Source organism: Camellia sinensis, chromosome 11, assembly GCF_055761805.1.
Source record: "Camellia sinensis isolate YWXY chromosome 11, ASM5576180v1, whole genome shotgun sequence".
NCBI classification, from domain to species: Eukaryota; Viridiplantae; Streptophyta; class Magnoliopsida; order Ericales; family Theaceae; genus Camellia; species Camellia sinensis.
In genome coordinates this window covers 51,474,606-51,498,776 of record NC_138971.1, presented here as the reverse complement: position 1 = coordinate 51,498,776, position 24,171 = coordinate 51,474,606, and the positions used below count along the sequence as shown (strand labels likewise).

General features: G+C 43.8%; 1 long non-coding RNA gene across 2 annotated transcripts in view; it reads right to left on the bottom strand.

Moving 5' to 3' along the window:
- Nucleotides 1-24,171, bottom strand: part of LOC145803124 (uncharacterized) — a 33,409-nt gene that overhangs the window by 3,596 nt on the left and 5,642 nt on the right. The window lies entirely within an intron of this gene.

Here is a 24,171-nt window from a genome sequence, read left to right as displayed (position 1 = left end):
TCATTTGAGTTAGTCATCAGAGTATTCTTATTGACAGACTTTACTTGTAACATCCTGCAACATCAAAATAAATGCCCTAAGGGCTTACATCTTTCCAAGCTAACGCTTGGACACAAAAAAGGATGAGTACTAACTCATTTACAAGTTAAGCCCTAGGCTTGAATGTTTACATGAAATCCCAAAAATAACAAAATAAAACATATAACTAAAGACAAGTCTTCAACATCCCAAACATCAAATCCTTCCAGGCTAAGTCCGTGGAGGTAGCTTATCACCTGAACCTGAAAATGATGTTCCCATAAAGGGTGAGCCACAGCCCAGTAGAAAAATACTAAACCAAATATAAGCATTGAATAAAGCTATAGCATTCAGTAGATGGTTAATCAAGATAATCAATTTTATTATTAAACAGTCTCATGACACTAATGTCTAAGACACATTTCACTTTCCATTATTATCAACATGGCTCAGAACCTGGCCAAACTTACAACAGTGAATTATATATCATAATCACATTTCTTCCAATATCAACAAAACAAATGAGACTCATGCTCATATCAAAACACTTCATACTTCCCATTTGATACACATTTTAGTGCTGTATCAATAATCATGTAAAAACACTTCAATATAATAAGCACACATAAAAATGGTGCTAATGGAGTCCATCCCCTATCTCCTCCCAAACAAAAATCCGGTTTAGAGGTCCATCCCCTATCTTCCCCTAAACCGTGGAGTACATCCCCTATCTCCTCCCACACAATATGCAAATGCAATGCTCAACCAATACACGTATTTTCAGTATTAATTCAATAGTCAAATTAATGACTTAACCAATGTGATTAGTTTCAGTTATTCCTAATCCACATGCAATGTCTACAACAATCATGACTATCCTCCACCGATAGCCCAAAACAGTTATTTCTAGACTAGAAATAAATATATCAACAATTTAATAGGTGAGTGATTTAAATCATCCAACTACACCATTTAATCTATGAATTCATCAATTTCATGAATTTAACCAAATTCCCCAATTCCCTTAAATTAATTTTACAAATTAATTAATTAATACAACTAGGGTTTTTCCCAAAATTATCTAAGTGACCTCAACATCTTAAAATACCAAAACTTAGAACAAAGCTTATAGAATAGAGTAGGAAATCCCTACCTTGAAGATCACAACTAAAATAGAGAAGATGGAGATGATGACCCAAAATCCAAAGTGCTCCAAATCCTCTCTTTTTCAGATTAAAAGAAAGATCTCGTGAAGCTCTACCTTTCTTCCAAAGGAACTAGGGTAGAAGACCACCGGAAATAGATCAAATCTTGGAGAGAAGGTAAGAGTAGAGAGAGAGACTCTCAAGGGGCGGTTTTTAAAAGTTAAGAGATGAAAAGGTAGGTCAAAAAGTGATCAGAAAAGTGAAATCACGGACTGATGTAGTCGACTCTACGCTCGAGCGTAGAAAGCCCCGCTCGAGCGTAAGACACAGAATCATGCTCGAGCGTGAAGAAAGCCGCTCGAGCGTCGATTGCACCCTTTCAGAAGTTTTGCAGGCGCTGCACCCGCTCGAGCGTCAAACTCCCCGCTCGAGCGGAGGAGCAAAAACAAGGGATCACGCTCGAGCGTAAAAACTACCGCTCGAGCGGAAGAACTGCAGAGCAAAATACTGGGAGATGGAAAATCCCGCTCGAGCGTCAAAACTCCCGCTCGAGCGGAGAAGCAACAACGAAGGGCCCGCTCGAGCGTTAAAACCTCCGCTCGAGCGTGAAGGCCAAAATCTGGGCATCACCTATTGGCATCAACAATCAACCAACCTGTAACAGACCCGCCCAACACAACCTATAATTCAAATACTAAGAGATTAAAGGACAACAACAACCAATAAGTAATGACAGGATCCACGGAACCTAAGTCCGGATACAATAATCTAAAGAGAAAAGACCGGGGTCGCTATAACCTCCCCCCCTTAAAAGAATTTCGTCCCCGAAATTAAGCACAAGGTTTTAAAAACAAGTTTTCTCAAATTCCAACAATATGTTAACTCAATAATAAACAACTTGACCCAACACCGGCCATTCCATCTCTCAACTAAGAGGCATGCCACAATATGCAAAACAAACATATATTTCAACCTGCATTAACACTATGCAATTTTCTTTCAATTTCAACAATTTTCAATATATTCAATATATACAATGTTCCATTAAACTTCCATTTCGAGGTAAGTTCCAAAATATTTCCATTAACCAAAACATTCTAAATGTTTTACAGCTTAAGACATATATAAAAAGCTTTAAGGTTTGACAATATTACAAAATCTAACTACAAGATTACAAATCATTAAACATGTCCGGATATTTCTCGCGGACTTCCAACTCACGTTCCCATGTGGCTTCCTCCACCCCGTGATGTTTCCACAAAACTTTCACCAAAGGAATGGTCTTGCCTCGCAAGACTTGATCCCGCTTATCCAAGACCCTAACCGGTCTCTCTTCATACGAGACATCCTCATCAACCACTAAATCGGTCCAATCCAATACATGTGATGGATCCGGCTCATACTTCCGAAGCATACTCACATGAAACACGTCATGTACTCCGGACAACTGCGGCGGCAAAGCTAAACGATAAGCAGTCTCGCCAATCCTCTCAAGGATCTCAAAAGGACCAATGAATCGAGGGGACAACTTCCCGTTCTTCCCAAACCTCATCAATCCCCGTCTTGGTGATATCTTCAAAAAGACGTGATCACTCACCTCAAACACCAAAGGTCTTCTCCTACGGTCGGCGTAAGATTTCTGACGACTCTGGGCTGTAACAAGCCTCTTACGGATAAGCTCAACCTTCTCCGTCGTTTCCCTCACTAACTCCGGACCCAACAGAGGTGCATCACCCACCTCGGCCCAACAAACAGGAGACCTACACGGTCGGCCGTATAAGGCCTCAAACGGTGCCATACCGGTACTAGACTGGAAGCTGTTGTTGTAGGCAAACTCCACCAAAGGCAAGTGCCTCTCCCACGACCCACCAAAGTCAAGAACACAACCCCGAAGCATATCCTCAAGGATCTGAATAGTACGCTCGGACTGCCCGTCAGTCTGAGGATGATAAGCTGTGCTAAAGGTCAACTTAGTGCCTAAGGCACTCTGCAAGCTCTGCCACAACCTGGCAGTAAAACGAGGATCTCTATCTGAAACGATCGTCACTGGAACCCCGTGTAACCTCACTATGTCCCGAATATATAAATCGGCCAGATGATCAACTGAATCTTTAACACGCATAGGAATAAAATGCGCCGACTTAGTCAACCGGTCCACAACTACCCAAATAGCATCACTACCCCGTTGAGTCCTCGGAAGACCCACAACGAAGTCCATAGTGACATGTTCCCACTTCCACTCGGCAATAGGCAAGGGTTGCAACAAACCCGCTGGCCTCTGATGTTCGGCCTTCACTTGCTGACAAGTAAGGCACTTAGATACGAAAACTGCCACATCTCTCTTCATACCCCGCCACCAAAACTGGCGACCCAAATCCCGATACATCTTAGTACCTCCCGGATGCACCGCAAGGCGTGAATGATGAAACTCTCGGAGTACCTCCTCTCGATGAGACTCCGGCACAAATAGACGGTCTCGGTATCTCACACTCAGGTCGGGATACACCGTCAAACCTTTCTCAACCTTCCCACCAGAAATCTTCTCACGGAGAGATTCTATCTCAAGGTCGCCCCTCTGAGCCTCTAACACTCGAGTCACAAGTGTAGGTTGTGCAACACCAGAAAACAAGGCCGCAGCCTCAACGGATTCGCCCAGAAGGAAATCAAACTCTCCAAGTGCACCTAACATCTCCCACTCTCGGATGGCTATACTAGCTATGTCACTAACAGGTTTCCTGCTAAGGGCGTCGGCCACCACATTGGCCTTTCCCGGATGATAATGCAATTCAAAGTCATAATCCTCTATGAACTCCATCCACCTCCTCTGTCTCAAGTTCAAGTCTTTCTGTGTAAACAAATATTTCAGACTCTTATGATCCGAGAATACCTCAAATCTCTCACCATAAAGATAATGCCTCCAAACCTTCAAGGCAAATATCACAGCTGCTAACTCTAGATCATGCGTAGGGTAATTCTGCTCGTGAATTTTCAACTGACGTGAACCATAGGCAACTACTTTCCCTTCTTGCATTAATACACAACCCAGACCCTCTCTCTGGAATAATCAATACTGGAGCGGTAGTCAGTCTAACTTTCAACTCCTGAAACGACTTTTCACAAGTCTCACTCCATACAAATTTAACTCCCTTCCGAGTCAGTCTAGTCAACGGTGATGCTAACCTGGAGAAGTCTTTCACAAACCGACGGTAATACCCAGCTAACCCCAGGAAACTGCGGATCTCAAACACACTCTTAGGCTGTGCCCAATCTTGCACTGCCTCTACCTTGGATGTATCAACAGACACTCCTTCACCGGATACCACATGGCCTAAGAATTTGACTTCTCTCAGCCAGAACTCACACTTCCCAAACTTGGCATACAGCCTATGGGCTCTAAGTAACTCAAGCACCACCCTCAAGTGTGCCTCATGCTCCTCCTCAGAAGGCGAATAGATAAGGATGTCGTCCACAAAAACGACTACAAACTGATCCAAGAATTCCCGGAAGATCCGGTTCATCAAGTCCATAAAGACTGCCGGTGCATTGGTGAGCCCGAATGGCATTACCAAAAACTCATAATGGCCATACCGCGTACGGAATGCCGTCTTCGGAATATCCTCCTCCCTGACCCTCAACTGGTGGTAACCCGATCTCAAGTCTATCTTTGAGAAACAACGGGAACCCTTCAACTGGTCAAACAGGTCATCGATACGAGGCATAGGGTACTTATTCTTAACCGTAGCCCGATTCAATTTCCGATAATCTATGCAAAGTCTCAAAGCACCACCTTTCTTTTTAACAAAGAGGGCCGGTGCTCCCCACGGCGAAACACTAGGGCGTATAAAACCCTTGTCTAGTAACTCCTGGAGTTGGATCTTCAACTCAACTAACTCGGCTGGGGCAAAACGATAAGGTGACATAGAAATCGGCGCCGTGCCGGGCATTAGGTCAATAGAGAATTCAATCTCTCGATGCGGTGGCAAACCAACAAGATCCTCGGGAAAGACGTCCGAGTACTCACAAACCACCCTTGGCAACACAACCTGGGTCTCATCATCCTCACTAATCAAAAGGTTAGCAAGTAGCTCACTAAGCTCACTCCTTCCTCGTCGAACATACCCCGGTGGCAACACATCACCAACCCGGTCCCCCAGAAAATGAAAATACTCTCCGCTCACGGTACAACAAGTGACCCTCTGGCGGTAGCAATCAATAACTGCCCGGTATGACGATAACCAGTCCATACCCAAAATAACATCGAAACCTCTCATAGGCATAACTACAAAAGAAAATGGGATTCTATGGTAATCAACCTCTATATTACAACCCCTAACACCGTGTTTCAAAATCAATTCACCCCCAAGAGGTTACACTACACAAATAGGAGATGCCAACTGTGCTAACTCCAACTCCAAAACAGATGCAAATGCAGCAGACACAAAGGAATGAGATGCACCCGTATCAATCAAAACATTAGCAACCGAGTTGCAAAACAAGAAAGTACCTCTCACAACAGATGGAGCCGGTACAAGATCCTACGCGGTAACAGCATACACGCGCCCAGATGACCTCTGATCAACCTGCTCACCCCTAGGAGCATAAGATTGCTGCACCGACTGAGATGATGAAGCCCCCTGATTAGCCCTCGAGGCCTGACCCGACTGAGCTGGCTGTTGACCCTGAATCTGCCTCAAACCAGATGCACCAGGTGTGCCACCCAACTGGGGGCAATACCTCTTCATATGCCCTGGCTGACCACACTGATAACACGAGAGTGGCTGACCTCTACCCTGACTCTGGCTCTGAGATCGAGCCGAAGAAGATGCTGCTCTCTGAACTCCTCCCCTCTGAGGACAAACTGGAGACTTGTGGCCCAACTGGCCACACTTGAAACAGGTAATGTCTCCCTGACTGCCTTTCCCCGAACTAGCACTCGGTACAGGAAAAGTCGATCTCGAAAAGCTACCATGAGACTGCTGGGGATTAAAACCCTTCTGTCTCCTACCATCACTCTGACTATCCTGACTCCTCTTGGAGCCCTTCTGCCCTTCCTCCTCCTCTTGCATCATGATCTCCATATGGGCTGCAGCATCAACCATACGCCCATAATCCCGAATCATAGTTCCCCCAACTCTCAGCTTGAGGCCACGCCTCAACTTCCTCTCAAACTCAATACAACGGCGTTCCTCAGACGCCACCAATTCAGGTGCAAACCTGGATAAACTAGTAAATGCAGCCTCAAACTCGGCCACAGAAGAACTCGACTGCTTAAGCTGACAAAACTGGTCTCGCAGCTTCTCCCTAACTGCCGGAGATAAAAACTTCTCCTGGAAAGCATTCACAAAAGCCTCCCACGTACCTCCTATACGCCCCTTAGTAAACTTCCACCACTGACCCGCATCCCCCTTCAACTGGAAAGATGCCAAGGTCACTTTCAACCCCTCGTCTTCGATGCCAAGCATCTCAAACGTCTTCGTTGTCTGTTCGAGCCATTCATCTGCCTTAAGTGGCTCTTTAGGATCACCCACAAATTCATCCGGATTGGACCGGAAGAACTCCCTCTTCAGAAAGGAAGGTCCTGCATCCGCAATACCAGCCTGAGCTTGATTCTCAGCTCTGAGAATGCCTACTGACTCCCTGAATGCCCCCGCTATCTCTCGAGCTAAAGCGCCCAAAGCCTGCTGGCCTACTGGCTCGGCCACATTGGCCTGGCCAATTCCCTCCTGAACTATCGGAATCTCCTCTGGCACAGGCACCTCCTGCCTACCCGGCCTACCACGCCTACCGCGTCCTCGTTCTCGTCCTGACATCCTAATAAAGGAAACAAAGACATTAGCACATTAATAAATGTGCCAAAGCTTAACACTCGCGTCCTAATACAATGGACAACAATAATTCATTCCACGTAAGCACATAATCACATAAGCACCTACGAATTTCATTCCCGGATAATGATAGTCCCAATGCGTTACTGTAGTTCCGGTTGGAAGCAGCAGTGATCAAGTGCCTTTCCAACAAGACTACTAGAACTCAAGGGTCCAATCAACATCCTAGAAACTACATTCCATACCCACATAATCACATAAACATGTTATCATATAAGCATATAACGTTACACTACGTCTCTAACAAACGAGACGAACCCATTGTGATACTAATCACTTCCCACGTACCCAAAGTATTCAAACCCGGTACGCTCTGATACCAAGTTGTAACGCCCTCAAAATAAACCCATAATAACCATAACATTAACATGCATTTATAAAAGAAAAAGAATCATTTGAGTTAGTCATCAGAGTATTCTTATTGACAGACTTTACTTGTAACATCCTGCAACATCAAAATAAATGCCCTAAGGGCTTACATCTTTCCAAGCTAACGCTTGGACACAAAAAAGGATGAGTACTAACTCATTTACAAGTTAAGCCCTAGGCTTGAATGTTTACATGAAATCCCAAAAATAACAAAATAAAACATATAACTAAAGACAAGTCTTCAACATCCCAAACATCAAATCCTTCCAGGCTAAGTCCGTGGAGGTAGCTTATCACCTGAACCTGAAAATGATGTTCCCATAAAGGGTGAGCCACAGCCCAGTAGAAAAATACTAAACCAAATATAAGCATTGAATAAAGCTATAGCATTCAGTAGATGGTTAATCAAGATAATCAATTTTATTATTAAACAGTCTCATGACACTAATGTCTAAGACACATTTCACTTTCCATTATTATCAACATGGCTCAGAACCTGGCCAAACTTACAACAGTGAATTATATATCATAATCACATTTCTTCCAATATCAACAAAACAAATGAGACTCATGCTCATATCAAAACACTTCATACTTCCCATTTGATACACATTTTAGTGCTGTATCAATAATCATGTAAAAACACTTCAATATAATAAGCACACATAAAAATGGTGCTAATGGAGTCCATCCCCTATCTCCTCCCAAACAAAAATCCGGTTTAGAGGTCCATCCCCTATCTTCCCCTAAACCGTGGAGTACATCCCCTATCTCCTCCCACACAATATGCAAATGCAATGCTCAACCAATACACGTATTTTCAGTATTAATTCAATAGTCAAATTAATGACTTAACCAATGTGATTAGTTTCAGTTATTCCTAATCCACATGCAATGTCTACAACAATCATGACTATCCTCCACCGATAGCCCAAAACAGTTATTTCTAGACTAGAAATAAATATATCAACAATTTAATAGGTGAGTGATTTAAATCATCCAACTACACCATTTAATCTATGAATTCATCAATTTCATGAATTTAACCAAATTCCCCAATTCCCTTAAATTAATTTTACAAATTAATTAATTAATACAACTAGGGTTTTTCCCAAAATTATCTAAGTGACCTCAACATCTTAAAATACCAAAACTTAGAACAAAGCTTATAGAATAGAGTAGGAAATCCCTACCTTGAAGATCACAACTAAAATAGAGAAGATGGAGATGATGACCCAAAATCCAAAGTGCTCCAAATCCTCTCTTTTTCAGATTAAAAGAAAGATCTCGTGAAGCTCTACCTTTCTTCCAAAGGAACTAGGGTAGAAGACCACCGGAAATAGATCAAATCTTGGAGAGAAGGTAAGAGTAGAGAGAGAGACTCTCAAGGGGCGGTTTTTAAAAGTTAAGAGATGAAAAGGTAGGTCAAAAAGTGATCAGAAAAGTGAAATCACGGACTGATGTAGTCGACTCTACGCTCGAGCGTAGAAAGCCCCGCTCGAGCGTAAGACACAGAATCATGCTCGAGCGTGAAGAAAGCCGCTCGAGCGTCGATTGCACCCTTTCAGAAGTTTTGCAGGCGCTGCACCCGCTCGAGCGTCAAACTCCCCGCTCGAGCGGAGGAGCAAAAACAAGGGATCACGCTCGAGCGTAAAAACTACCGCTCGAGCGGAAGAACTGCAGAGCAAAATACTGGGAGATGGAAAATCCCGCTCGAGCGTCAAAACTCCCGCTCGAGCGGAGAAGCAACAACGAAGGGCCCGCTCGAGCGTTAAAACCTCCGCTCGAGCGTGAAGGCCAAAATCTGGGCATCACCTATTGGCATCAACAATCAACCAACCTGTAACAGACCCGCCCAACACAACCTATAATTCAAATACTAAGAGATTAAAGGACAACAACAACCAATAAGTAATGACAGGATCCACGGAACCTAAGTCCGGATACAATAATCTAAAGAGAAAAGACCGGGGTCGCTATAACCTCCCCCCCTTAAAAGAATTTCGTCCCCGAAATTAAGCACAAGGTTTTAAAAACAAGTTTTCTCAAATTCCAACAATATGTTAACTCAATAATAAACAACTTGACCCAACACCGGCCATTCCATCTCTCAACTAAGAGGCATGCCACAATATGCAAAACAAACATATATTTCAACCTGCATTAACACTATGCAATTTTCTTTCAATTTCAACAATTTTCAATATATTCAATATATACAATGTTCCATTAAACTTCCATTTCGAGGTAAGTTCCAAAATATTTCCATTAACCAAAACATTCTAAATGTTTTACAGCTTAAGACATATATAAAAAGCTTTAAGGTTTGACAATATTACAAAATCTAACTACAAGATTACAAATCATTAAACATGTCCGGATATTTCTCGCGGACTTCCAACTCACGTTCCCATGTGGCTTCCTCCACCCCGTGATGTTTCCACAAAACTTTCACCAAAGGAATGGTCTTGCCTCGCAAGACTTGATCCCGCTTATCCAAGACCCTAACCGGTCTCTCTTCATACGAGACATCCTCATCAACCACTAAATCGGTCCAATCCAATACATGTGATGGATCCGGCTCATACTTCCGAAGCATACTCACATGAAACACGTCATGTACTCCGGACAACTGCGGCGGCAAAGCTAAACGATAAGCAGTCTCGCCAATCCTCTCAAGGATCTCAAAAGGACCAATGAATCGAGGGGACAACTTCCCGTTCTTCCCAAACCTCATCAATCCCCGTCTTGGTGATATCTTCAAAAAGACGTGATCACTCACCTCAAACACCAAAGGTCTTCTCCTACGGTCGGCGTAAGATTTCTGACGACTCTGGGCTGTAACAAGCCTCTTACGGATAAGCTCAACCTTCTCCGTCGTTTCCCTCACTAACTCCGGACCCAACAGAGGTGCATCACCCACCTCGGCCCAACAAACAGGAGACCTACACGGTCGGCCGTATAAGGCCTCAAACGGTGCCATACCGGTACTAGACTGGAAGCTGTTGTTGTAGGCAAACTCCACCAAAGGCAAGTGCCTCTCCCACGACCCACCAAAGTCAAGAACACAACCCCGAAGCATATCCTCAAGGATCTGAATAGTACGCTCGGACTGCCCGTCAGTCTGAGGATGATAAGCTGTGCTAAAGGTCAACTTAGTGCCTAAGGCACTCTGCAAGCTCTGCCACAACCTGGCAGTAAAACGAGGATCTCTATCTGAAACGATCGTCACTGGAACCCCGTGTAACCTCACTATGTCCCGAATATATAAATCGGCCAGATGATCAACTGAATCTTTAACACGCATAGGAATAAAATGCGCCGACTTAGTCAACCGGTCCACAACTACCCAAATAGCATCACTACCCCGTTGAGTCCTCGGAAGACCCACAACGAAGTCCATAGTGACATGTTCCCACTTCCACTCGGCAATAGGCAAGGGTTGCAACAAACCCGCTGGCCTCTGATGTTCGGCCTTCACTTGCTGACAAGTAAGGCACTTAGATACGAAAACTGCCACATCTCTCTTCATACCCCGCCACCAAAACTGGCGACCCAAATCCCGATACATCTTAGTACCTCCCGGATGCACCGCAAGGCGTGAATGATGAAACTCTCGGAGTACCTCCTCTCGATGAGACTCCGGCACAAATAGACGGTCTCGGTATCTCACACTCAGGTCGGGATACACCGTCAAACCTTTCTCAACCTTCCCACCAGAAATCTTCTCACGGAGAGATTCTATCTCAAGGTCGCCCCTCTGAGCCTCTAACACTCGAGTCACAAGTGTAGGTTGTGCAACACCAGAAAACAAGGCCGCAGCCTCAACGGATTCGCCCAGAAGGAAATCAAACTCTCCAAGTGCACCTAACATCTCCCACTCTCGGATGGCTATACTAGCTATGTCACTAACAGGTTTCCTGCTAAGGGCGTCGGCCACCACATTGGCCTTTCCCGGATGATAATGCAATTCAAAGTCATAATCCTCTATGAACTCCATCCACCTCCTCTGTCTCAAGTTCAAGTCTTTCTGTGTAAACAAATATTTCAGACTCTTATGATCCGAGAATACCTCAAATCTCTCACCATAAAGATAATGCCTCCAAACCTTCAAGGCAAATATCACAGCTGCTAACTCTAGATCATGCGTAGGGTAATTCTGCTCGTGAATTTTCAACTGACGTGAACCATAGGCAACTACTTTCCCTTCTTGCATTAATACACAACCCAGACCCTCTCTCTGGAATAATCAATACTGGAGCGGTAGTCAGTCTAACTTTCAACTCCTGAAACGACTTTTCACAAGTCTCACTCCATACAAATTTAACTCCCTTCCGAGTCAGTCTAGTCAACGGTGATGCTAACCTGGAGAAGTCTTTCACAAACCGACGGTAATACCCAGCTAACCCCAGGAAACTGCGGATCTCAAACACACTCTTAGGCTGTGCCCAATCTTGCACTGCCTCTACCTTGGATGTATCAACAGACACTCCTTCACCGGATACCACATGGCCTAAGAATTTGACTTCTCTCAGCCAGAACTCACACTTCCCAAACTTGGCATACAGCCTATGGGCTCTAAGTAACTCAAGCACCACCCTCAAGTGTGCCTCATGCTCCTCCTCAGAAGGCGAATAGATAAGGATGTCGTCCACAAAAACGACTACAAACTGATCCAAGAATTCCCGGAAGATCCGGTTCATCAAGTCCATAAAGACTGCCGGTGCATTGGTGAGCCCGAATGGCATTACCAAAAACTCATAATGGCCATACCGCGTACGGAATGCCGTCTTCGGAATATCCTCCTCCCTGACCCTCAACTGGTGGTAACCCGATCTCAAGTCTATCTTTGAGAAACAACGGGAACCCTTCAACTGGTCAAACAGGTCATCGATACGAGGCATAGGGTACTTATTCTTAACCGTAGCCCGATTCAATTTCCGATAATCTATGCAAAGTCTCAAAGCACCACCTTTCTTTTTAACAAAGAGGGCCGGTGCTCCCCACGGCGAAACACTAGGGCGTATAAAACCCTTGTCTAGTAACTCCTGGAGTTGGATCTTCAACTCAACTAACTCGGCTGGGGCAAAACGATAAGGTGACATAGAAATCGGCGCCGTGCCGGGCATTAGGTCAATAGAGAATTCAATCTCTCGATGCGGTGGCAAACCAACAAGATCCTCGGGAAAGACGTCCGAGTACTCACAAACCACCCTTGGCAACACAACCTGGGTCTCATCATCCTCACTAATCAAAAGGTTAGCAAGTAGCTCACTAAGCTCACTCCTTCCTCGTCGAACATACCCCGGTGGCAACACATCACCAACCCGGTCCCCCAGAAAATGAAAATACTCTCCGCTCACGGTACAACAAGTGACCCTCTGGCGGTAGCAATCAATAACTGCCCGGTATGACGATAACCAGTCCATACCCAAAATAACATCGAAACCTCTCATAGGCATAACTACAAAAGAAAATGGGATTCTATGGTAATCAACCTCTATATTACAACCCCTAACACCGTGTTTCAAAATCAATTCACCCCCAAGAGGTTACACTACACAAATAGGAGATGCCAACTGTGCTAACTCCAACTCCAAAACAGATGCAAATGCAGCAGACACAAAGGAATGAGATGCACCCGTATCAATCAAAACATTAGCAACCGAGTTGCAAAACAAGAAAGTACCTCTCACAACAGATGGAGCCGGTACAAGATCCTACGCGGTAACAGCATACACGCGCCCAGATGACCTCTGATCAACCTGCTCACCCCTAGGAGCATAAGATTGCTGCACCGACTGAGATGATGAAGCCCCCTGATTAGCCCTCGAGGCCTGACCCGACTGAGCTGGCTGTTGACCCTGAATCTGCCTCAAACCAGATGCACCAGGTGTGCCACCCAACTGGGGGCAATACCTCTTCATATGCCCTGGCTGACCACACTGATAACACGAGAGTGGCTGACCTCTACCCTGACTCTGGCTCTGAGATCGAGCCGAAGAAGATGCTGCTCTCTGAACTCCTCCCCTCTGAGGACAAACTGGAGAATAAAGGGGACAAACCCGGGATCGCTATAACCTCCTCCCCTTAAAGAATTTCGTCCCCGAAATTAAGAAAATAACACAATCACAAGGTCAACCGACCACAAAGCACTCAACCCCCGAGCATTTAGGGAAGAAACTATTCTTTCAACAAATTTGTAGTTAACTCTCACAAAAGTAAGGACTAACTAAGGGAACACGTTCCAACGACAACACTCAGGCACAAAAGACCTCAACAAAACCAAACTCTACCCGAGATAGATCACCAAAACACCTGACTAGCGCTCCCAGCTAAGTCACTTCTCAACAATTATAGTTCCAAATAAAACAACCAACGCAAATCTTATGTATAAATATAGAGGAAATTATTCTCTTGCTCATGAGGCATTTTTCAAAGAAAATCAAATTTTCAACGTTGGCATTCTGAAGTAATAAAAAAAAAATTTTGCAATTCTCATGCGAAATTTAAAAATTTTGCAAACATTTTTCATAAACACGTTGCCACCCATAACGCATGACCATCCACGATTTAAATTAAATCAATTTCTCAACAACATTACAATTCAACTATTAACCACTTGACCCATTACTGGTCACCCTGTCTCTATTCGAGAGGCAACCTACAGTATACATTGCAATACGTATTACCCACATGAATTTCTTCCAAACCCAACGATTTCCAATATACATGATTCACAAATTCATATCATAGTCAATGTTCATGATATGTTTCTAGTTCTACAATACGTTCAACACAAGCAATGTTACATTAGACTTCCATTTCAAGGCAAGTTTCAAAATACTTCCGTAAACCAAAACATATGCAATGTTTTTCAACTTAAGACATATTCAATGTTCCCTAAAGTTTTAACAAAACAACAAGAATGCAACACGTGCTCAAACATCCACAAATAGATCCGGATATTTCTCTCGGACCCGAAATTCACCTACCCAAGTGGTTTTCCCCAACCCATTATGTTTCCACAGCACCTCACTTAATGGAAGGGTCCCGTCCTCCAAGACCCGATAACAGTGATAATAGTAAGCCACACGCAACCACTACAGTGTTCTAAGACATCCACTACGTCTCGACTACCGACAATGCTCAAACCAATATTCAGTACTTACTACCCCAACAAAGGGAATACGAAATCATTTTTTTTTTACACAAGGCTTCCAATCGACTTTCATAAAACATGAACGCAAGACGAAGCAAGGGTAAGGAACAACATTACGGCCCAATTACACCCTAAAATTTCAAGGTCTGACCAAAGGCACACAACATGTAACCAGCAACTCAAACTAGGTCACACCTAACTTCTCACAACATATTCCATTCAGGTTAAAGAACCTGCCTTATTGCTCCGTTTGTTTCAAAGCACTCATTTTTTTTAAGGTATACAGACTTATACCGTCACTACTTAAGTACGCCACTTACAACTGGCCACAGCCGAACTTAGAGGTTCTCCTCAAATTATTTTCTGAAAACAAGGATCGTAAACTCATGTTTCGATTCAAAATCATTTTAGTTTATGAAGAGTGCTCGATGTCCCTCAAGCGAATCACAATGTAACCAACCCACAAAACCCGCCATACTCACAGTGATGACACAATCCCCAAAAACAGTACTCTCACGATAGGGACTCCTAAACGTTTGAAACTCCCAACAACACAACAACATAAAGGATAACTTTGCACACCCCCGTGCCTTACAATGTAGAAACAAGGACCGAACGAGTCAAAACGACTTTAACGGAGTGCCTCACTCACTCTACACAACCTTACTTCCTCACTTGTACTATTACAATTCAAACTGGATGATGGACACATATCAAAGTGACCCAAGCTTGCCAAACTTCAAACCACCATACCATTGTGACTCCATCCACGGGTCACATCCTAACCACGGGCTATACGCCCAACCAACCCCTCCGATAGCATCTCCTGACCTAGCCAGTGCTAAGGTACAAACCTATCGCATTTGATCATAACCAGCTGCTCACAACCCACCACTCTCCGATGGCAACAACCACAACCTTATATAGAGACTAACACTCCCTCAATCGAAACGACCAGTCAGTACATATGCAAATTTAGCAACGTTACCTACCACGAAGGTACAAGTCTATTCCTAACTAGGTTATGCACTATGCCCTCGTAAAACACCATGTTAAATACATACTACACCTAGTATTAATCGCACACTTCACATCTCAATAGATCAACTTCACTATCATGCATAAAAGATCAATTAGATAACACTAATGAAATTCTGAACACCCGGCAAGTATAACTGTTCTCGCCCCCCCCCCCCCCTTTCCTAGTAATCCTGACTAGGATACGCATCCCTCAGTAATCCTTCCACATTTGAAAACATGGCTCATGAGCCCTCATTTTTTTCCCAAACCAAATCGCACGCATACAAATGCATTATTACCAAAAATTTTATGGTCTCACAACAACTTACTACACTAATAAAACGTTTAGAGCCACTACATGCTCTAATCTGCCCATTTCAAGAAAATAGATAAGCACAGGCACACAGAACTATATATATATATATATATAGAAACAAACAACCTTGATGTTCCAACATTTTCAAAACACATTGGTTACACAACAAAACCCAATGATTACAAAATGATAATTCACCAATTACAAAACGGATTAGTCAAAACAAAACCACCCCATCGGTATTACCACCACTACCATCCCTCGCTGGACCGCTAAAGTTGGTCATCCTCAGACCCAAGATATCCTATGAGCTTACAAGCCACGGACAAGGAATACTGATGTGCCCCATCCGGCCACACTTGGAACAACCGCGAACTTCCCCAACTGGGACTTGGGAACTCGACTCTCCTGAGGCCCTCGAAACCTGGCCTAACTGTCCCCCAGAGTGATACTGCCCTTGCCCGGTCGAATAAAACTGAGCCCGACTAGGTTGAAAAACCCCCCAAAGAAGCCCCCGGCTGAGTACAGAAATGATGGATATGACCCGGCTGATTACACCCCCAACAAGTAAGCGGCTCCCGAGCATGAGACTGGTTCAAAGTCTGAGCTGATGAAGACCACAACGACTGCTTCCCCACTGAACATTCAATCGAATCAAAACCTGGCTAGCTAGAAGATTTTGGTAGTGCAACTACTGGTCGGACTACCAACCCTGCCCTCTTCCCCTGTGGGCAAGCTGGGGACTTGTGGCCCAGCTGACCACATTTGAAACAAGTGACAGCCTTTCGTTCACCCTTTCCCGAATCTAGACACGGCACTAGAAAAGTAGGGCCAGGCTGAGCTCTCTAAAATTGTTATGGATTAAAACCCTTCTGCCTCTAAAAAGGCCTACCAACACTCTGAATCATAGGAGTTGCCGAAATGGCCTCCTCCCTATTTTGGCCCATAGCCAGCACCGCTGCCTCCACATGAGTCGCAACCCTGACAAGTACACTGTAACTCCTATGCCAAGACCCCGCAATCCTTTCACGGATGTCATCACACAGCTTACTCTCAAACTCTGAACAACGCAATTCCTCCGTCTCCACTAATTCTGGAGCAAACCTCGACAGGTTAGCAAACCATGTTTCAAACCATACCAAGGGTGTAGTACCTTGGCGTAACTCCACAAATTGTTTTCGTAACTCTTCCCGTGTGGAAGGAGGGAAATCACAACTCCCTCGTCTAGGCATCCTAGTAAAAATAACAAGGTATTAGCACAATAACCAGGGTGCCGAAACTATTTCACTAGCGTCCTAACATGATGGACAGCTGTAATTCATTCCACGTAAGCACATAAACACATAAGCACTTACGAATTTCATTTCCGAACAATGATAGTCCCGAGGCGTTACTAGAGTTCCAGCCAGAAATAGCATTGATCAAGTGCTTTTCCAACAAGACTCACAAAAACCCAAGGATCCAATCAACATCCTAGAAACTAAATCTATCACGACCCCATTCCGCCCCCAGTAGAATGGTGCCATGATGGCCAGTAATTCGTGATTACCGAAGGCCAACTCTCAAAATTCACACACAATCAGAGTATACATATGGGGCTTACAAATGAGGAAGCAATAAATTCCAAACTAAGTAGTCCATAAGAGCAGTGCATAAGTTTAAATGGAATGGCATACATCTTTACATAGCTTTAATACAACAAATGAAGTACAAAATACATCTTGACCAAAAGGCTTCTCAGCCATCAAATACAAAATACAATGAAATACAACTAAGAAGCATAATCTTCAAGATGCAGTAAAAGTGCAAAGTCCAAAACAAGTGGCAAGTACATCTAGGCGTTACAGCCGTCCTGCTCGTCACCTACATATATATAAAGAGGGATGACCTTGGATAATCAGTGAATGGTACAAATAATAAAGGGGTTTACATGAATGACATCCGAAACCTTTATCAAATCAAAGCATAACACATCTTGTACAAAATCCAAGGGCAAATCAAGTTTATCTAACAAATCTTTCAAGTCTCGACAATTAAAGTCTTTCAAGGCTTTCAAGTTCCAAGGGATAACATTAACAAAGGTTGTGCTACAAATGCTTATAGTCCCTTAGCACGTACGAACTTTCAAGATTGTGCTACAAATGCTTATAGTCCTCTAGCACGTACGGACTTTCAAGATTGTGCTACAAATGCTTATAGTCCCCTAGCACGTACGGACTTTCAAAGGTTGTGCTACAAATGCTTATAGTCCCCTAGCACGTACGGACTTTCAAGATTGTCATTCAATACAAGGCTAATACTTGATATACAAAATAGGGGTCATCATTCATGCTTCACAAAATACTTTTCCAAAACAAGCAAGGCAAAACTTTATCAAAACTTAGCAACATAACTTTATTAAAAATACCACTCACATAGCTCTTCAGACGTCGGGGCTACAGGCAAGGATCCAAGTCCTACAAGCACATAACAAATCCCATTGAATGCACTATCAAACAAGCTTTATATGAATGCAAGTGACCTCGGCATTCTTTCAAAACCAAGCTAAGTCAAAACATGACACTGTTTCTCATCTCGGGAAAACATGCTGGGCGACTACCAGGTCTAGACCGAGGTCCCACACCTCCTTGCCGAGGTGTTGCCTCGATGGCCACATTCAAGGAAATGAGGTTGGGAAAATCTGGGTTTCCCTCTCTTGAAGAACATGAACATGAAGAACATGAACATGAGGAAGATGAATGCAAGATCATAATTTGCTATTACAAAATCTGAGATTTCATGCTATGAATTCAAATACATGGACCTGGCTACCCATATTCAAGGATCTTGCGAGAACAAACACAAAACATGAATCTTAAGGCAAACTTTCGGATCAAACAAGACTTTTTCTTCAAAAACACATAAACACTATCTTCTCTTTCTAAAACCAACTTTAAACCAATGCATAACATGCAGAACAGGTTCGATCGTGCAATGCAGCTGGATGATCAATAAGAACGACAAGAGTGAATCAAGAATCTAACCTCAATACACGAATATACCGGTTTGATCTCCAAAAATCAAGCTCGAAAGTCTACTCTCTCACTCTAAGACTTCTTCTTCTTCCTAGAGCCTCTCTCTCTACAAGGCAAAGATGTAATACAAAAAATGTATATTTTCTGGGCCTGTCTGCTGACTTAACACTCAGCTGGGACAGGCGGCACTACCGGGTTGTTTCTCTTCAAAAGGTGGCTGAGTGAAAGACAAGACTATGACAAAGTGTGTTCAACAAGCAAGATGGCATGGGCACTCTGGCGGGTAATGATCTCGGCTAAGAACAAGACATCGGCAAGCAGGGGAACAATGATCTCGGCTAGGAAGGACAACACTTGACTAAGCTGTGCCACACCTCGGTCTAGGTCATACCACTCCAAGACAAGATCACTTAGGTGCAAAGGTAACATCTCGGCCTAGATAATACACATCTCGGCCTTGGTGATGAACACCTCAGCCTAGATAATGACATCTCGGCCAATGTGTCAGGGCGAAGGTGGAGGTCAAACAACGTGGTTCCAAGATAATTCTAGACTAAAGATGACCTCGGCTAAACTCACACCAAGCAAGGTACAAAACATGCGAGGAACACTTAAGCAAGACAAATCAAGGTTTGCAAAGATGCAATATATCAAGACAAGATCATGAATATATGCAAGCATGACTAGGGTAGAGTGAGGGTTGTTACATCCTACCCTCCTTAAAGAAGTTTGGTCCCCAAACTTAAATCACCTTGTTCTACAAATAATCCCGGATGATGGATCCTCATTTCTTCTTCCATTTCCCATGTAGCATCCTTGCCATAATGCTCTTCCCATTCAATTTTCACCATTGGTATCGATTTGTTCCTCAACTGTTTCACTTGTCTGTCAATAATTTTTATCGGCTTCTCCTCGTAGTCTAAATCTTCACTAACCACAATCCCGGAATGATCGATTACATGCAGTGGATCCCGAATATACTTCCTCAGCATCGAAATATGGAACACATTGTGAACTTGACTTAGTTCTGGTGGCAAAGCTAGTCTATAGGCAGCTAGGTTAACTTTCTCAAGAACTTCAAAAGGCCCGACGTAACGGGGTGCCAATTTACCCTTCTTCCCAAATCTTGAAACTCCTTTCATCGGCGAGATCTTTAGGAAAACATGATCCCCAACTTCAAACTCTAACTCCTTTCTTCTCTGGTCGGCATAACTCTTTTGTCGACTCTGAGCGGTTCTGATTCTCTGTTGGATAAGCTTGATCTTTTCGGTTGTCATTTGAACTAGATCGAGGCCGATCAAAGCCTTATCTCCTACTTCGGTCCAACATATCGGCGATCTGCACTTTCTTCCATACAAGGCTTCATACGACGCCATGCCAATGCTAGCTTGATAACTGTTGTTGTAAGCGAATTCTACTAATGGCAAATGCTCTTTCCAGCTTCCTTGGAAGTCCAATACACATAGTCTAAGCATATCTTCAAGTGTTTGAATCGTTCTCTCTGTTTGGCCGTCGGTCTGGGGATGAAAAGCTGTACTAAACCTCAATTCGGTCCCCAAAGCCCTTTGTAAACTCAGCCAAAATCTAGAAACAAACTTTGAATCTCGGTCTGACACAATGGACATCGGCACACCATGAAGTCCAACAATCTCATTCACATACAACACAGCAAGTCGATCCGCATTAAACAAAGTTTTAACAGGCAAGAAGTGTGCTGACTTAGTTAATCTGTCGATTATAACCCAGATCGAATCCATTCCTTTCTGTGTCTTCGGCAAACCAATCACAAAGTCCATGGAGATGTGTTCCCATTTCCACTCAGGAATTGGCAAGGGTTGGAGAAGTCCCGCTGGCCTCTGATGTTCTGCTTTCACTTGTTGACAATACAAACACTGGATACGAACTCGGCTATCTCTCTTTTCATATTTGGCCACCAAAAAGTCTATTTTACATCTTGATACATCTTAGTGTTCCCTGGGTGAACTGTAAATCTGGATCCATGAGAGTCTTGCAAAATCTTTCCTTTCAACTCTGAGACGTCGGCCACGCACAATCTTCCTTCAAACTTAAGCACTCCATTCTCAAGGGTGTAACCTGACCTCGGCCTGGTGATAATCTCGTCGGCTACCTTCTTCAGGAATTCATCCTCTATTTGCCTTGCCTTTACTTCCCCAATAGTAGACGGCTCCACTGAAATCATGGCTAGGCATGCCAAACTTCCCACTGACTTTTTACTCAATGTGTCGGCTACCGAGTTTGCTTTACCTGGGTGATACCGAATCTGCATGTCGTAATCCTTCAATAATTCTAGCCATCTTCTCTACCTCAAATTCAGTTCCTTTTGAGTGAACAAGTACTTCAAGCTCTTGTGATCTGTAAAAACTTGGCAAGAGGCTCCATACAAGTAGTGACGCCAAATCTTCAAAGCGAACACCACGGCTGCTAGCTTTAGATCATGGGTTGGATAGTTCTTTTCATGAAGTTTCAACTGACGAGATGCATATGTTATGACCTTGCCCCCTTGCATTAATACACAACCCAAATCCTTATGTGAAGCATCACTGAAAATCTAAAATTCCTCATTACCTGATGGGAGTACAAGAACTAGTGCCGTAACTAACCTCGTCTTCAACTCTTGGAAGGCTGATTCTCTGTCATCGGTCCATTCATATGCTGTTCCCTTCTTGGTTAGTTGTGTCAATGGTACTACAATCCTTGAGAAGTCCATCACAAACTTTCTGTAATAACCTGCCAAGCCCAGAAAACTACGAACCTCGGACACGTTGGTCGGAGTCGGCCAATTCACAATGGCTTCAATCTTACTGGGATCAACTGATATACCCTCTTCATTAATCACATGCCCTAAAAATGAAATGCTGAAACGCCAGAACTCGCACTTGCTCAGCTTGGCGTATAACTTCTTGTCTCTCAAGATTTGCAGGGCAAGTCTCAGATGATTCTCGTGTTCAATTGTACTCTTGGAATAGATCAGTATGTCATCAATAAAAACAACTACGAACTCATCTAGATACGGTTTAAAGACTCTGTTCATCAAGTCCATGAATGTTGCGGGAGCATTGGTCACTCTAAAAGGCATTACCAAAAATTCATAGTGGCCATACCTTGTCCGAAAAGCAGTCTTCTCAATATCCTCGGCTTTAACTTTCAGCTGGTGGTAACCCGACCTAAGGTCAATCTTGGAAAAGACTCGTGCTCTTTGTAGTTGATCAAGCAAATCATCAATCCTAGGCAATGGGTATTTGTTCTTGATGGTTACCTTATTAAGTTCCCGGTAATCAATGCAAAGGCGAAGTGTGCCATCCTTTTTCTTGACAAATAGAACAGGGGCTCCCCATGGTGAAGTGCTCGGCCTAACGAATCCCTTATCCAACAATTCTTGTAGTTGCAATTTTAGTTCCTTAAGTTCAGCTGGGGCCATTCTATAGGGTGTTTTGGAGATAGGTTGCGTTCTCGACATGATGTCCACTATAAACTCTACCTCTCTATCGATCAAGTGGCCAGGCAACTCATTTGGAAAGATGTCGGGGAATTCCTTAACAACTGGTATGTCGGCTAACTCAACACTTCCATTCGAATCACTTAGCATACTGCACAAATAACCCTGACACCCTTTTTGGATCAACTTATAGGCTTTCATGGATGAGATTAAGTAAGGTGGCGGCACTACTCCCTTACCCTGGAAAATAACCTTGGCTTGGTTTGGGGTCTTCAATGTGACGCTCTTAGTAACACAATTAATGGATGAATGATTCGCTACTAACCAATCCATTCCCAATATGACATCGAAGTGAGCCATGGTTAACAACATTAAATCGACTAACAATTCTACACCCTCAATCGCAACAACACATGCCCTAAAAATGGATGCAACAATCATAGCTCTCCCAGATGGAGTAGACACATATAACACATAGTCAAGGGGTTCTTGTTCTCTATTTAACTTCTCGGCAAACTTAGCAGATACAAATGAATGTGTAGAACCCGAATCAATTAATATGTATGCATCTTGAGAGCAAATTGGGAGTATACTTGACACTACTGTCTCAGCATTCTGAGTGTCTCCTGGTACCAATGCAAAAACTCTGGCCTGTCTCGCCTGTGCTCTTCCGATATTATTTCTCTGTGCATAGCCCGAGGTACTCCCATTCTTCTTACCATCATCAGTCCTTGCCTTCGGGCAGTCTTTCACACGATGACCCATTTCACCACATTCAAAACAGGCTCCCAATGCCCAACGGCAAACTCCGGAATGCGGCTTCCCATAGCTTGCACACGTCCGCCTATTATTTCCTTCTTGGTTCGAGTTGCTGGAGCTGCCCACATTCGCCTTCTTCTTGGCGTTAAACGGAGCTCGGCAATTATCATAGTTCTGCCTCTTCTTCTGATTTTCTCCTGAGTTCTGATATCGGTTTAAGTTAGCCTCTGCCAAGATGGCCTTGTCCAATACTCCGGCGTAGGTCGGCATATTGAGCATGTTAACTCGATCCTGAATTGGTCCACGCAATCCACTTTCGAACTTCTTGGCCTTTCTGTATTCATCATCGACCATGTGAGGCGCGTATCTCGCCAACTCGGTAAAAGCACGGTCATATTCTGCCACCGTCTTGTTGCCTTGTGCCAAGGTCTGAAACTCTGTGGTCTTACGGTCTCAAACACTAAGGGGGAAATGCTTGTTGTAAAATAATTCCAAAAATCTGGCCCAAGTCAGACCTGGGTTGCTTTCTCGGGTCATCATCCACCATCTTCGTGCATCGTCGTCTAGTGTGAATGTTGCCAATGACACCTTCTGGGCATCGGTACTGGGAAAGATCTCAAACAGCTTCTCCATTTCCAAGACCCACGCTTCGACCTTCATCGGTTCAATACCCCCAGAGAACCTCGGCGGTTTCATCTTTTTGAACTCTCTGATCAAGGCTATGGTGCCATCCCCATATAAAGCTTGCTATGGAGGCACTTGTGGCACTAGAGGAGGTGGAGGTGGAACTGCCTGTCGGCCGTTTGTCTGCTCGGCCTAGGTAGAAGTGGTACTAGTGTCTTGTGGCCTAGGTTGTCTTAACTCACGGACCAAACCTTCGACCAATCTCTCTAATCTGTCCAATCTGTCTTCGGGATGATCTCGGCCAACCGGTGGTCTACCCCTTCTCATGATGCTAAGAGTATGCAAAACGTGACTTTAAAACAAAACAATCAAATAGACATGTATGCAAGTAACAAACAGTCA